We start from the raw sequence: 14,283 nt of genomic DNA, 5'->3' as shown, positions 1-14,283 counted from the left end.
TGTCTCCATTTTTGCCCACCTTCGTTGGTCCTGTCGGGGCTTGTGTGTGAAATCCCCACAAAATGGGATTCGGGTGTATACACCTACTGGAGGTGAACAATTTGATGTAGTCTACTACGTATACGCACAAAAATGATGCACAATGTCGGCACCATTATAGTCATTGGTCCCGTTGGTTCGTATGCTCAAATCCTGCTTTACAGAGTGTTCGAATGCAAGCCATGAGGGACCAAGTAACATGGGCAAAAACGCAGTGTGAAAGAAGCCTTATTGAACCACAGCTTTGGCATTTTTTTAATTTCACTGCCATAATATTATTAATATAAGTTCCCTGCTCCTAGTAATTAATATATTTACCAGTCGCCGTCATTTTTTGTTCTGGGCCCCGCTGTGGTTGGTCTTTTGGTTGTGAACCTGCCTAATCTCTCCAGTGTTTGTTGGGCGAGCCGGAGGTCACCGCTCAATATAAATAAGGCAGCACACTGCGGCGCTAAAACATGCAAACATGAAATATGAAAATTGAACTGCATTACTGCACTAGAAATATGAAAAAATGAGAGCGTTTAGCGCATAAAATGGCCAATTTATGTGTACCTGGTAGCCACATTAGGGCATCTCTCGAATACCAGGTCCTAAACTTTCCTTTCCTCGCTGAGAATAAACGTCTTCATCTGAATGGGTACCTGTGAAACCTCTTCTTAGACTAAATTTCTCTCTCTCTGTGGAGGGGTAATGGACCTGCTGCGATTAAAACACCTGTGGCTAAGAGGCGGAGTGCTCGGTCAGAAGGCTAATGAATAGGGTTGAGCGACCTTTAGTTTTTTAGGGTCGAGTCGGGTTTTGTGAAACCCGACTGTCTTAAAAGTCGAGTCGAGTGAAATCGGCCGACCACCGTGAAAAGTCGGGTTTCGGCCGAAACACGAAACCCAATGAAGGAATTTAATTTTTTTTCTCTCTCTCTCTCTCTCTCTCTCTCTCTCTCTCTCTCTCTCTCTCTCTCTCTCTCTCTCTCTCTCTCTCTCTCTCTCTCTCTCTCTCTCTCTCTCTCTCTCTCCTCTCTCCCTCTCTCCCTCTCTCCCCCTCTCCCTCTCCCTCTCCCTCTCCTCTCCGTCCCAGCACAGAAAATTTCGTATTGCACATTCCAAATCCCTACTGCGCACAAGCGATAACATGACGATAGGCGTTCACTCCCCTAAGACCTATGTCATCACTCTGCCCACGCTCATTCATTGGCTGAAAAAATGGCGCTAAACGCGTCATACGAAACGCGACTTTGCCACCAAGATCGCGTACCGCATGGCCAACCCCGCACAGGGTTCGGGTCGGGTTTCATGAGACGCCGACTTTGCCAAAAGTCGGCGACTTATGAAAATGCACGACCCGTTTCGCTCAACCCTACTAATGAATACAAATTTCAAAAAACTGACCGTCACATCCAAACATAGACTTATTGTGAACAGGTGCTGAACCTAGAGTCACCAACTCATATACAGTCAAGTAAATAAGGCAGCACACTGCAGCGCTGAAACATGCAAACATGAAACCTGAAAATTGAACTGCATTACTGCAGATGAAGATGTTTATTCTCAGAGAGGAAAGGAAAGCGTAGGACCTGGTATACGAGAGATGCCCTGATGTGGCTACCAGGTACACATAAATTGGCCATTTTGTGCGCTAAACGCTCTCATTTTTTCATATTTCTAGTGCAGTAATGCAGTTCAATTTTCATGTTTCATGTTTGCATGTTTCAGCGCCGCAGTGTGCTGCTTTATTTATTTGACTGTATGCGAGTTGGTGACTCTAGGTTCAGCACCTGTTCACACTTAGTCTATGTTTGGATGTGACGGTCAGTTTTTTTGAAACCGCTCAATATAAATCTGAGAGCCACAACGAGGCCCTCATAGACTTACACCGAGAGCTCGTGCCTGTTACCTCAGACTTCTGGTCATTCAGAAGCTGTGGTCCCAAGGTGGCAGTATCAGAGCGGCGGCTGGAACAGCTGAAGACTAGGACGACTGATGAGTATAATAATACTAAGGACAGCAAATTTACACTAGTTATTCCACTCCGGTGGTGAAATAACAAAACAAAGATGCCAGAGTGTTGCTTTAATTAATTTTATTTATTCATTCACATACCATATACAATATATATATTTTACGCCGTTTATGAAGGAGTATAAATATTGATTCAATAATGATAGGGTAAAAAATTTAAGTCTCGGTTTTATACTCTTAATTTATACTCTTTAAACCCTACTTGAAAGATACCATAAAAAATCCATAGTATTCCAGATAAATATCCCATGATGTGAAAAATCTGCAAAATATAGGCACAGCTCGGAGTTGTCCTAAAATTCCGTGAGTTTTGGCACTTTCACGTTTGTCCCTCCTAGCACCCTAAAAATGGAGAGTGATGGGATGGCGGCGCGGCGGACGCTCCAGATTCATGAAGAGGCGTGCACCCCTTAAGGCTATGTTCACACGGTGCGGTTTTTGCTGCGGATCCGCAGCGGAATTGCACTGCGGATCCGCAGCAGTTTTCCATGTAGGTTACAGTACAATGTAACCCAATGGAAAAAAGGACCCGCTGTGCCGACGATCCTTTTTTCCACAGGCAAATCCGCAGCGGTTTTGCCTGCAGAAAAAAGAAGTACCATGTCAATTCTTTCTGCAGATTCCGCTGCGGGTTTCCAGCAGCACCAATAGGAAACTGCATTTGGAAACCCGCAGTGAAATCCGCAGAAGAAAAAGGATCAAAAACCGCAGCTAAAATCAGCGCTGAATTTAGCTGCAGATTTTCAAAACAGGACCTGAAAAAAAAAGGATGAAAAAAAGGAACGTGTGAACGTAGCCTAATTAATCAATCTGACTCCAGCACGCCCACTCATCAAGATCGGCATGAACAATGCCGTTCTTGATAAATTGGGCCCCTCATGTCTATTTTTAAAAGAATTACCGTAATCGCAAACTTAAATCCCAGTGTAATGAGATATAAAAACTATAACCGTGTATAAATTACCGATCATAGTATGCAAGTCAGCCTCTTTCATTAAAAAAAAATCCGTCAACAAGAAGCATAAATATTCTTAAAAAGTAAAACATGAAAAATCAAAAATGATAGAACCTATTGAGAAAATATTCCACTATACATCAAAGGTGTGACGAAGATGTTTAAATTGGTTTACAAAAAAACCCCCAAACAAAACGTTAATTTTAAATCTAGGTTTAGACCAAGAGAGGCCAGCGTCACCAATGTATAGATCCAAAAATTCTCCCGCAAAATTAATCTGTTAGATGGCGAGGACATCTCCTGTGTACAGCGCCCTCTTCAGGTCACCTACAGATTCACAATAAGATTCTAATCCAAGCTCTGGCTGAGCCATTCCAAACCTTTAATCTTCTAGCCAAATACTTTCTTTTGTTGATTTGGAGGTAAGCTTGGGGTGTTTGTTGTGCTAAAAGATGAAATTCCTCCTCTTCGTTACCTTTTTAGGAGAGTACTGAAGGTTTTGTTGCAAAATTGACTAATATTTACAACTGTTAGTAATTCCCTTTAGATTGACTAAAGCGCTAGCACTAGCTGCCAGAAAACAGCCCCAAGACATAATGCTACCACCATGATGCTTCACTGTGGGTATGGTGTTCTTTTGGTGATTCCCAGTCTTGACTTTGCGCCAAAAACATACCTTTTGGAATTGTGGCCAAAAAGTTCAACCTTGGTCTCATCAGACCTTAACCTGTTTTACCACATGTTTCAGGCAGGCGTGATGCAGGTTTTTGTAAGGCTTGGATATTTTACTTATAAATAAGTCTTTCTATTTGCCACCCTATCCCAGGCCAGATATTTGAAGAATACTGGAGATTGTTTAATAGATAAACGTGTGCACAGCTTGTGGAGTGTGGTGCCCAGGTAGGTTCCAACACCTTAGTAATATGAAATGAAACCTGGCACTCAACTTGTACGTGAAAGCGGTTTTATTTACCTGGTGGTCTGGACCAGCGGTGGACACCGCGTCACGTCACAAGCCAGCGGTTACCGGTCACATATCCGTTCTCTTCTCATAACAGGGAAAACATAGCCCTTCTCTCACAGGAGCGTACACTCACTATAGACAACACTATCTATACGTAACTGATGAAGGTCAGATTAACGACCGAAACGTTTTTGTTGCTGGTAAATAAAACTTCTTTCACGTACAAGTTGAGTGCCAGGTTTCATTTCATACTGGAGATTGTTGTCACATGCAGTTCCAAAGCAGAATTTGACAGAAATTCCTGTAGCTCCTTTAATGTTGCTGGAGGCCTCTTGGCTAGCCTCCAGGACCAATTTTCTTCTTGTCTTTTAATTGATATTTGAGGGAAGTTCAATGTCACTGGTGTGCCAAATTTAAGCCATTTATAGATGAACATCTTCAAAATGTTCCATGCTATATTTAATGCCTTGGAATTGTTTTGTATCTTTATCTTGACTGACAACTTTCAACAATGACATCCCTTTGCTATGTTGTAAGCTGTTTACAGATCATGGCTTTTGCTGTTAAATTTAACTTTTTGAATGTTAGGAACATCTAAACTTTACATGGGGTTAATCGGAATCACTGTTAATGGCCGCTGTGTACTGATTACTATGTAATACAAATTTAATCCCTTCATGACCGATGACGTACATTTGCATCATCGGCTGTGTCCCTGCCTTTGATGCAGGCTCACACGCTGAGCTCACATGTTTCCCTGCACTTGTTGGCTGACTGATATTGACACTTGATTTCAGCGATCCACCCACTGCTGTTAAACAGTTAAATGCCGATGTCAATCACTGACCTGCATTTCACATGCGCAGACATGAAGTTCATCATTGATCCCGCCCATCGGTGTGCCCCATCATGTGATCAAGGGACACTGATGGGTTGTCATTACAGCAGGGGGTCTTCTGAAGATCCCCTTGCCTGTCATTACGAACTTTCTGCGAACGCCGGCCCATGACCGACGTTCATAAGAGATTGTGATTTTTGCTTTACGTAGCCGTGCCTGAAGCCCTGCTATGTGCAGCAGAGGTGATCGGACTACAAAAGCTTTAAATCTCCTAAGGCTACTTTCACACTAGCGTCGGTACGGGGCCGTCGCGCTGCGTCGGCCCGACGTAACGACGCATACTGTGCAAGCGCCGCACAACGGGGGCAGCGGATGCTGTTTTTCCACGCATCCGCTGCCCCATTGTGAGGTGCCGGGAGGTGGGGGCGGAGTTCCGGCCGCGCATGCGCGGTCGGAAATGGCGGACCGTCGGCACAAAACAACGTTACATGTAACGTTTTTTGCTGCCGGCGGTCCGCCACACCACGACGCAACCGTCGCACGACGGTTGCAGCGTGTGTGCATACGTCGCAATGCGTCGCCAATGTAAATCTATGGGGAAAAAACGCATCCTGCAGACAACTTTGCAGGATGCGTTTTTTCGCCAAAACGACGCATTGCAACGTATGCAAAAAAACGCTAGTGTGAAAGTAGCCTAAGACGACTATTAAATACAGGAAAAAGTAAATAAATAAATAAAAGAAAGACACAAACGTTCAAATAACCCGTTTTGCCCCTTAAAAAAAAAAAAAAAAGAATTTTAAAAAAATACACGTTTGATATCGCTGCATTCAGAAATGTCCGAACTATCAAAATTTAAAGTAAATTAATCTGACTGGTAAACTGTGTAACAAGAAAAAAACTCAAATGCCAGAATTACATTTTTTTTAGTCGCCACAAAATTGCAATAAGTGGCAATGAAAACCTTGTCTACCCCAAAATTGTATCGGTAAGAAGAAACAAAAAAAAAAAACCCTCATCCAGCCCCAGATCCTGAAACATGGAAACTCTACAGGTCTCGAAAAATGGCGACACAAGCGGGAAGATTTTTTTTCTTACAAATTTCGGCACTTTTTTTTACCACCTGAATAAAAAAAATAAAACTATATACCTGTTTGATATCTGTGAACTCGTACTCACCTGGGGAATCATACTGCCAGGTCAGTTTTACCATATAGTGAATATGATGAATAAAAAACAAACAAACAAAAAAACATTGTGGAATTGCACTTTTTTTTTTTTTTGCAGTTTAACAGCATTTGAAATTTTTTACCCGTTTTTCCAGAACACGATTTGTCAAAATGAATGAATGGTGTCATTCAAAAGTACAACTTGTCCACAAAAAAAGCAAACCCACATACAGCTATATGGCTGGAAAAATGAAAAAGTTATGACTCTTGGAATAAAGGGAGGGAAAAAAACAAAAAGCGGGTTTGTCATGGGGTGACTGGGTTAAATGTGATTGGGGATGTGGTGGTGTTCACAATTAGCCAATTATAAGTGGGTGTTCACACTTGTGCAACCACATTTCTTTAGTTCTGTTATTTTTAATTTCCCCCTCATAATGATTTGTTTGTTTTTCAATGGATCTGTGCAGATTTTGGGTGATGTTAAAGGTGTAAAAAGTTCTGAAATTTTCTCCTTGACTCCTTGATATGATTTTTTTTTAACATGGTAAAAAAAAAACGTTTTAACAAGGTTGTGTAGACTTTTCAAATCGACAGTAGGTTGCGCTCTCATGATCAACATGATTTGTGTTCTGGTTGGCGCTAATACAACATTTTTCCTGACCTTCTGGACGATGCTGATAATTTAGTCCCTAGGACGGCCATGTAGGTCTTACACCATTTCCTCGATAGTGACACGAAAGGTTGTCCTGCTTGCAGTGATATCTTTTATTGTACTATTTTTCGAGCCTACGTGGGACCCCCTAACAGACTTTGGCTCCGGCCGTAGTGGGCTCACGCTGTCCACGTATTACACAGTCAACCATTCATTTGAATGAATCATGTATGAAGTTTCCGATAGTCGGCTCTGTCCCACGAGAGCGAGGAGCCGCCCAACTTCAGTGTCAAGAAGAGTAATCTTTTCGAGACGACCCGGTTATGTTTTTTCACATACGGTACTTGGATCCGCGTAGAACTGCGCCTCTTTCTCAAAGCTGTCAATCGATCCTTTTGTATCAGCAGGCGCGGGGTTAAGACTATACCGCTGACGGTAGACGCTCATTCAACATACACAAATGTTTGCTAGCCCTTGTTTGGACGGATATCTCCGGCTGCTTTCACAGAACTTTTTTTTTTCGCATGGTTAGTATTAAGGACTTGGAATTAAGCTTAAATCAATAGATGTTCTCAGACAAAAACAACAATCTTTTTAGCAATATACATGTATTTTTCTGAGTTCCCGCATGGCTCAGCTTCATTTCAAGTGATTTCCTTTAACAAAGTCAACTGAAATTGTAGTAAGTTGTTTCATGCGGTGGCTTTAGTCCATAGAAGTTGTGTTTCAGCATAAAATGTACATTGTAAGGAAACACGACAGAGGAGTCTTCTCTTAATGGGAGGTTGGTCAGAGGTTTTTCAGAATTCCTGGGCTGATTGCGTAGAGACAAAGCCACATCACTGAATAGTGATTACAAGCAAAGATGGTAAAAGATTCGGGCAACTTAGCGGACATTTGTTTTGTTTGCTTAAATGCACGAGTTTCATTATAAAATTCCACCTTTTGCCTCCTGTAGCCTCCTTGTTGCACTGTCTATTGATGGCTGTAGAAACCATCGGAGAGCTAATTCTGATGGGAAGTCTCGTTCTTTTTTTGTGTTTCTTTTAGGTTCTTATCTGCTGGTTTATGACTACAGAACCCATCAAAGTGGAGTTTAACTTTGTAGTCACAAATCAGCTTAGAGGAGCTCAGAAAAAGACAGATAAATGAGTTAACAACTCTCCGCCAGATCAAGCTCGCTGACGGATTCTTAGGATGCATTTCCTCTGCATGAGTTTCCTGCTAATTGTACAGTGTGAACAGGCTGCCATTCACTTGAAGAAGTAGCAAAGTGCTCATTCATCAGGCGAACTGATCTTTGCGCTCGCTTTAATGATCAATGTTCTCGGCAGCACATTGTGCTTTGCAAACAGGACGTGCTGTCAAGAACATTGGAAACCTATGCGCACAGAATTATGCATTACTGATCATTCTGTGCGCATATTAAATTGGATCTGCCTAAACCGGCCAGCAAACATGTCGCTGATCAGTTGTTTAGCGCCCCTGGTTGGGTGGTAAGAACCCGACCACAGATGACACCGTCTGCAGCCAGCAATATGCCGGAAAACAATGGGCTTGTAGTAGCCAAATTGTGGAACCCCTTCCTGATGGGGTGATTTTATTTTTTTTTTTTGCCGTTTCATCTTTTCCTCCCCTTCTTCCAAGAGCTATAAGTTGTTTTTTTTTAATTTTTCTTCGATATAGCTTGTTTCTTGCAGGACAAGTTGTACTTTTGAATGACAACATTCATTTTATCATGTGATGTATAGGAAAGCCAGAAAAAAATCCAAGTGTGGCAAAAGCACAATTTTGCAATTGTTTTTTGGGTAGTTTATTTACGATCTTCAGTATACGATAACATTTATCTGGAACTATGATTCTCAAGGTCAGCACGATAATGCAGATAGCAAACATGCATAGTTTTTTCTATTATTTACGCTGTGAAAGAAAATTCGGAAACTTGCAAGATACATTTTTTTATTTTACTTATGTCGCCATATCCCAACCCCATTAATGTCTTACATTTTTGGTTGGTGGGGCTGTGTGAGAGCTTTTTTTATTTTTCCCTGCTTGAGCTGATGTTTTTATTGATGCCATTTTGGGGTAGGTAATTGGTTTTTATCGCAGTGCTGAAAAGCCGTAATTCTGGAATTTCCATTCAATTTTCTGATTGCGCTGTTTACCAATAGGGTTAATTAATTATATATTTTGACAGATCAGATTTTTATGAACGCTGTGATACCAAATACGTATATTTTTTATTATTTTAATTTTTAATATGGGATAAGGGTTTGATTTTACCCTATTTTTATTTTTTTATTTTTCACTTGTTTTAAATGTATCACTTTCTACTGTATTTGTTAGTCCCATTTGGGGACCTAAACCTGACATTGTCTGATTGCTTGTGCGATATACCGCAATCCCACAATATTGCTATGTATAGCAAAAATGTTATTATGGAATTATATTTCTCTGCCACTATCAAAGCTTTATCCTGATACAAATCCTGTACTTGTTGCTCAGAACATAATTTGGTCCCACAGATCAGCCTGGCGGCAGCGGAAGGCGTTTTCGCTAGCGGTTTGTGTATTTGTGTTGTGAGCGAGTGTGCCAGCTTGGTGGTAAAACAGATCATCAGATCAATAATTTTTATTTTTGATCCCCCCCCCCCATATTGAAAGTAAATTATTCCCATCGCCCTGGCTTCATCTTCTCAGCCTGTGGTTGCACAAAAATATGTTCCGTATCTCGCAGTATCTCCGAGGGCTGGATGTCAAGTACTCCCATGTAAAGGAGGGAAAGAAATAGATGGAATTACACGTGAAAATAAGGCACATTGTTAGTACGTGTTTTCTTAATGGAGAGTTGTGGTCTCCTGAGGAAACATAAGTCAAATCGTATTTTAGAAAAAGTTACTCATATCCCGGACCCCCCCTGAGTGCGGTTACTCTCAACTGCACAACGCTTCTCCTGGGGGGATAAAGTGACCTGAAACTTTCCATAATGACTGCCCTATTAAGTGCTGATAATTTGTGATATACTTACACGCCAATAACTTTGTAGCAAGCAACTAAAGGGCAACTTTTTCTGGTAGTTTTTAACGAAAATACTCGAATATTGCGTTATGAGTAAGTTCCTCGTAATATCCGGTAGTTGGCATTGCTACTTTTGTTTGGCTATGTTTACATCCCGCTTTAGCCACACATCGCTGACTCCGTCGGTGCATCCGTCTGAAGCCTTGAAAAATGGGATTTAGGCGTACCTGCCGATGGGGCCCTTGCCTTTAATGAATTTGAGTCACTTTGTGCCGAGTCAGACCTAATTTTTTATAGTTACATAGTTTATTAAGGTTGAAGGAAGGCTTTAAGTCCATCTAGTTCAACCCATAGCCTAACCTAACATGCCCTAACATGTTGATCCAGAGGAAGGCAAAAAAAACCCATGTGGCAAATAGTAAGCTATATTTTGGGGAAAAAAATTCCTTCCCGACTCCACATATGGCAGTCAGACTAGTTTCCTGGATCAACGCCCTATCAAGGAATCTAGTATATATACCCTGTAACATTATACTTTTCACGAAAGGCATCCAGTCCCCTCTTAAATTTAAGTAATGAATCACTCATTACAACATCATACGGCAGAGAGTTCCATAGTCTCACTGCTCTTACAGTAAAGAATCCGCGTCTGTTATTATGCTTAAACCTTCTTTCCTCCAGACGTAGAGGATGCCCCCTTGTCCCTGTCTCTGGTCTATGATTAAAAAGATCATCAGAAAGGTCTTTGTACTGTCCCCTCATACATTTATACATTAACATAAGATCACCCCTTAGCCTTCGTTTTTCCAAACTAAATAGCCCCAAGTGTAATAACCTCGCTCTTCTCTGCACCCGCTCTAGTTCAGCTACGTCTTTCTTATACACCGGAGACCAGAACTGTGCACAGTATTCTAAGTGTGGTCGAACTAGTGGCTTGTATAGAGGTAAAATTATGTTCTCCTCCTGAGCATCTATGCCTCTTTTAATGCATCCCATTATTTTATTTGCCTTTGTAGCAGCTGCCTGACACTGGCCACTGAATGAGTTTGTCATCCACCCATACACCCAGGTCTTTTTCATTGACTGTTTTGCCCAGAGTTTTAGAATTAAGCACATAGTTATACATCTTACTACTTCTACCCAAGTGCATGACCTTACATTTATCCCCATTAAAGGTCATTTGCCATTTATCAGTCCAAGCTTCTAGTTTACATAAATCATCCTGTAATATAAAATTGTCCTCCTCTGTATTGATTACCCTGCAGAGTTTAGTGTCATCTGCAAATATTGAAATTCTACTCTGAATGCCCCCTACAAGGTCATTAATAAATATGTTAAAAAGAAGAGGGTCCAATGCTGACCCCAGTGGTACCCCACTGCTAACCGCGACCCAGTCCGAGTGCGCTCCATTAATAACCACCCTTTGTTTCCTATCCCTGAGCCAGCTCTTAACCCACTTACACATATTTTCCCCTATCCCCATTATTCTCATTTTATGTAACAACCTTTTGTGTGGCACCGTATCAAAAGCTTTTGAAAAGTCCATATACACTACATCCACTGGGTTCCCTTGGTCCAGTCCGGAACTTACCTCTTCATAGAAGCTGATCAGATTAGTCTGACATGAACGGTCCCTAGTAAACCCGTGCTGATACTGGGTCATGAGGTTATTCCTCTTCAGATACTCCAGTATAGCATCCCTTAGAATGCCCTCCAGGATTTTACCCACAGTAGAGGTTAAGCTTACTGGCCTATAATTTCCGAGTTCAGTTTTTGTCCCCTTTTTGAATATTGGCACCACATTTGCTATACGCCAGTCCTGTGGTACAGACCCTGTTATTATGGAGTCTTTAAAGATTAAAAATAATGATCTATCAATGACTGTACTTAGTTCCTGCAGTACTCGGGGGTGTATCCCAAATGTCTGCCTTTTTTGAGGCAGGCACAGTACCCCAGTTAACCAACTTTTGTGCCCACCTGAAAGTGGCAGACACTGACGAAAATGATGTCAGACACAGCACAAAGTGGCTCCGTCGTCTTCATTAAAGGTAATGGCTCCTTCAGTAGATAGGTCCTAATCCCCTTTTACAGGGCTTCAGATGGAAGCACCGACGGAGCCAGTGACGTGGCTAAAATGTGGTGTAAACCCGGTTGAAGTGGGAAGGATCTTATAATCCACAGGTTATGGGAGAGAGAAAATTTCAGGTACCATCCTTCCAGTATTCTATGGATCAGCAACCTACGTGCTGTGAAACTACAGCTCCTAACGTGTCCCCACAGCCGGTGGCTGTCAGGGAATAATGGGTGTTGTAGTTTTACATCAGCTGACGTGCCAACAATTAGAAGCTGTGTACTAACCTGCTGCCGCCATAATGTAAACCACTGCAATCTGAAATTTCTAGAGATAATACAGGTCATTGTGAAACCACTCTGAAAGGCTAAAAAAGGCTGTACTTTCATCAAACTTTGCATAAATAAATGGTACAGGCAATTGTAAAATAAAACTTTAAAATGTGTCTTATCAGTGAAATTAGAGACTTTCCCTGCTTATTAGACATTCCCTTCCCTGAAAAAGTAGCTGAAATGGGAGGATTGAGGAGCAGGGAAGGAAACAGGAAGAAGATAGGAAAACCTAGTGCAGGGCTCTGTAACATTGGTTTCATCACACATCAGAGCTTGATTCAGATCAAGTCAGCTCAGCTCTGCTGTATAATGGCCTCCATGGTGCTGCAGCTTGTCTCTGTGAGCAAAAAAGTGAATGAAGAGCAGGTAGTTCCTTCTGTGCTGTGTATGGGAGAAATCACGGCAGCTCGTGTCCTCCTCACAGCTCCCAGTGGATTGCAGATTAGAGATAGAGCACGGAGAGGAGAAAACTGGAGATAAGTAACCTAAGGGTCAGAAGTGCGGACAGCTTATTCTGAATAGTTACTTTAAAGGGAACCTGTCACCCCGTTTTTTGAAGATGAGCTAAAAATACCGTTAAATAGGGGCAGAGCTGGGCATTACATTAGTGTCTTTGTGTGCCTTTATTACCCACCTAAGCTGCCGAAATACCTTTGTAAAGTCGCCGTTTTCTGCTGTCACTCACGCTGGTCTGGTCCTATGGGCGTGGTGACAGCGCTGTTTCTCCCCCAGAATCCTGCTCATCATTACGTTGGTGGCGTAGTGGTGTGCGCATGTCCAAAGCGAAGATCCACTGCCCAGGAGATTCAAAACAGCGCGGTCTTCGCTATTCGCCGTTTACCGGTGGGCGCGGCCATCTTTCCTGTGGCCGCGCGTGCGCAGATGGAGCGCTCTGCTGCCCGGGGCTTCAGGAAAATGGCCGCGGGATTCCGCGCGTGCGCAGATGGAGATTGCGGCGGCCATTTACCTGAAGTCCCGGGCAGCAGAGCGCTCCATCTGCGCATGCGCGGCACAGGAAAGATGGCCGCGCCCACCGGTAAACTGCGAATAGCGAAGACCGCGCTGTTTTGAATCTCCTGGGCAGTGGATCTTCGCTTTGGACATGCGCACACCACTACGCCACCAACGTAATGATGAGCAGGATTCTGGGGGAGAAACAGCGCTGTCACCACGCCCATAGGACCAGACCAGCGTGAGTGACAGCAGAAAACGGCGACTTTACAAAGGTATTTCGGCAGCTTAGGTAGGTTATACAGGCACACAAAGACACTAATGTAACGCCCAGCTCTGCTCCTATTTAACGCTATTTTTAGCTCATCTTCAAAAAACGGGGTGACAGGTGCCCTTTAAAAGCACAGTTAGCCTTTATCTCATAGGAAATGAGGCAAGTTCTCACTATTCTATTTCCCATAGAATTATGTAAAGAAATTCTTACGATGACCATCCCTTTACAAGTGTGTATATAGGGTACTATAAACCTCCATGGACATGAATTTGCCCTCCCATTGTAATAGGGTAAGTTCACACATTGCACATTTACTGATTGCACTTTCCACAGTCGATCTGCAACTAGCAGCAGATCCGCAAAACATATTTGTGATCTGACTGCAGCTTTCTCTGCAGACTAGTAGCACCATTCCATCCCATGTGACAGCATCTGCACATGAAGCCGGGATGCTCAGTCTGGCATTGAGAGCCCTGCTGGGACTGTAGAAACAACCGCATCAAGGTAAAAATGTTATTTAAAAAAAATGCAAACAGCCAATCCCTGCATGTGTTGTTGCTGTTGAACAGCAGCGAGACATGCAGCCGTGGGGGCTTGAACATATTATTCGAGCACAGCGAATACACTCGGGTAACACCCAAGCATGCTCAGATAACACCTTATCCCAGCATGCTCACTCATCTAGGCTAAGCAGTCGTTATTTGAAGGAGCGGTTGACTTGATTACACAACCCCGTTCATTATTATAGAGCAAGACAGCTACAAAATATCACCTCTTCCCAATGAAGCAGGGTCACAACATGAGCACCACTGCTGCCACTGTACAGCCAAATTCCCTGCATCCAAGATAGGGTGCCATTGCCTAATTTCAGTAACGTAGGGAGTAGTGATGAGCGAGTACACTCGTTGCTCGGGTGGTCTCTGAGTATTTGTGACTGCTCGGAGATTTAGTTTTCCTCGCCACAGCTGCATGATTTACGGCTGCTAGCCAGCCTGAGTACATG

General features: G+C 42.7%; 1 protein-coding gene across 2 annotated transcripts in view; it reads left to right on the top strand.

Moving 5' to 3' along the window:
* The window catches only part of MPP7 (MAGUK p55 scaffold protein 7), a 323,523-nt gene that overhangs the window by 135,627 nt on the left and 173,613 nt on the right, over positions 1-14,283 (top strand). The gene's annotated exons all lie outside the window — the stretch shown is intronic.

This window comes from Ranitomeya variabilis, chromosome 6 (assembly GCF_051348905.1).
Source record: "Ranitomeya variabilis isolate aRanVar5 chromosome 6, aRanVar5.hap1, whole genome shotgun sequence".
Classification (NCBI taxonomy): Eukaryota; Metazoa; Chordata; class Amphibia; order Anura; family Dendrobatidae; genus Ranitomeya; species Ranitomeya variabilis.
Note: the sequence above shows the minus strand (reverse complement) of the source record. Positions and strands in the feature narration are given on the sequence as shown.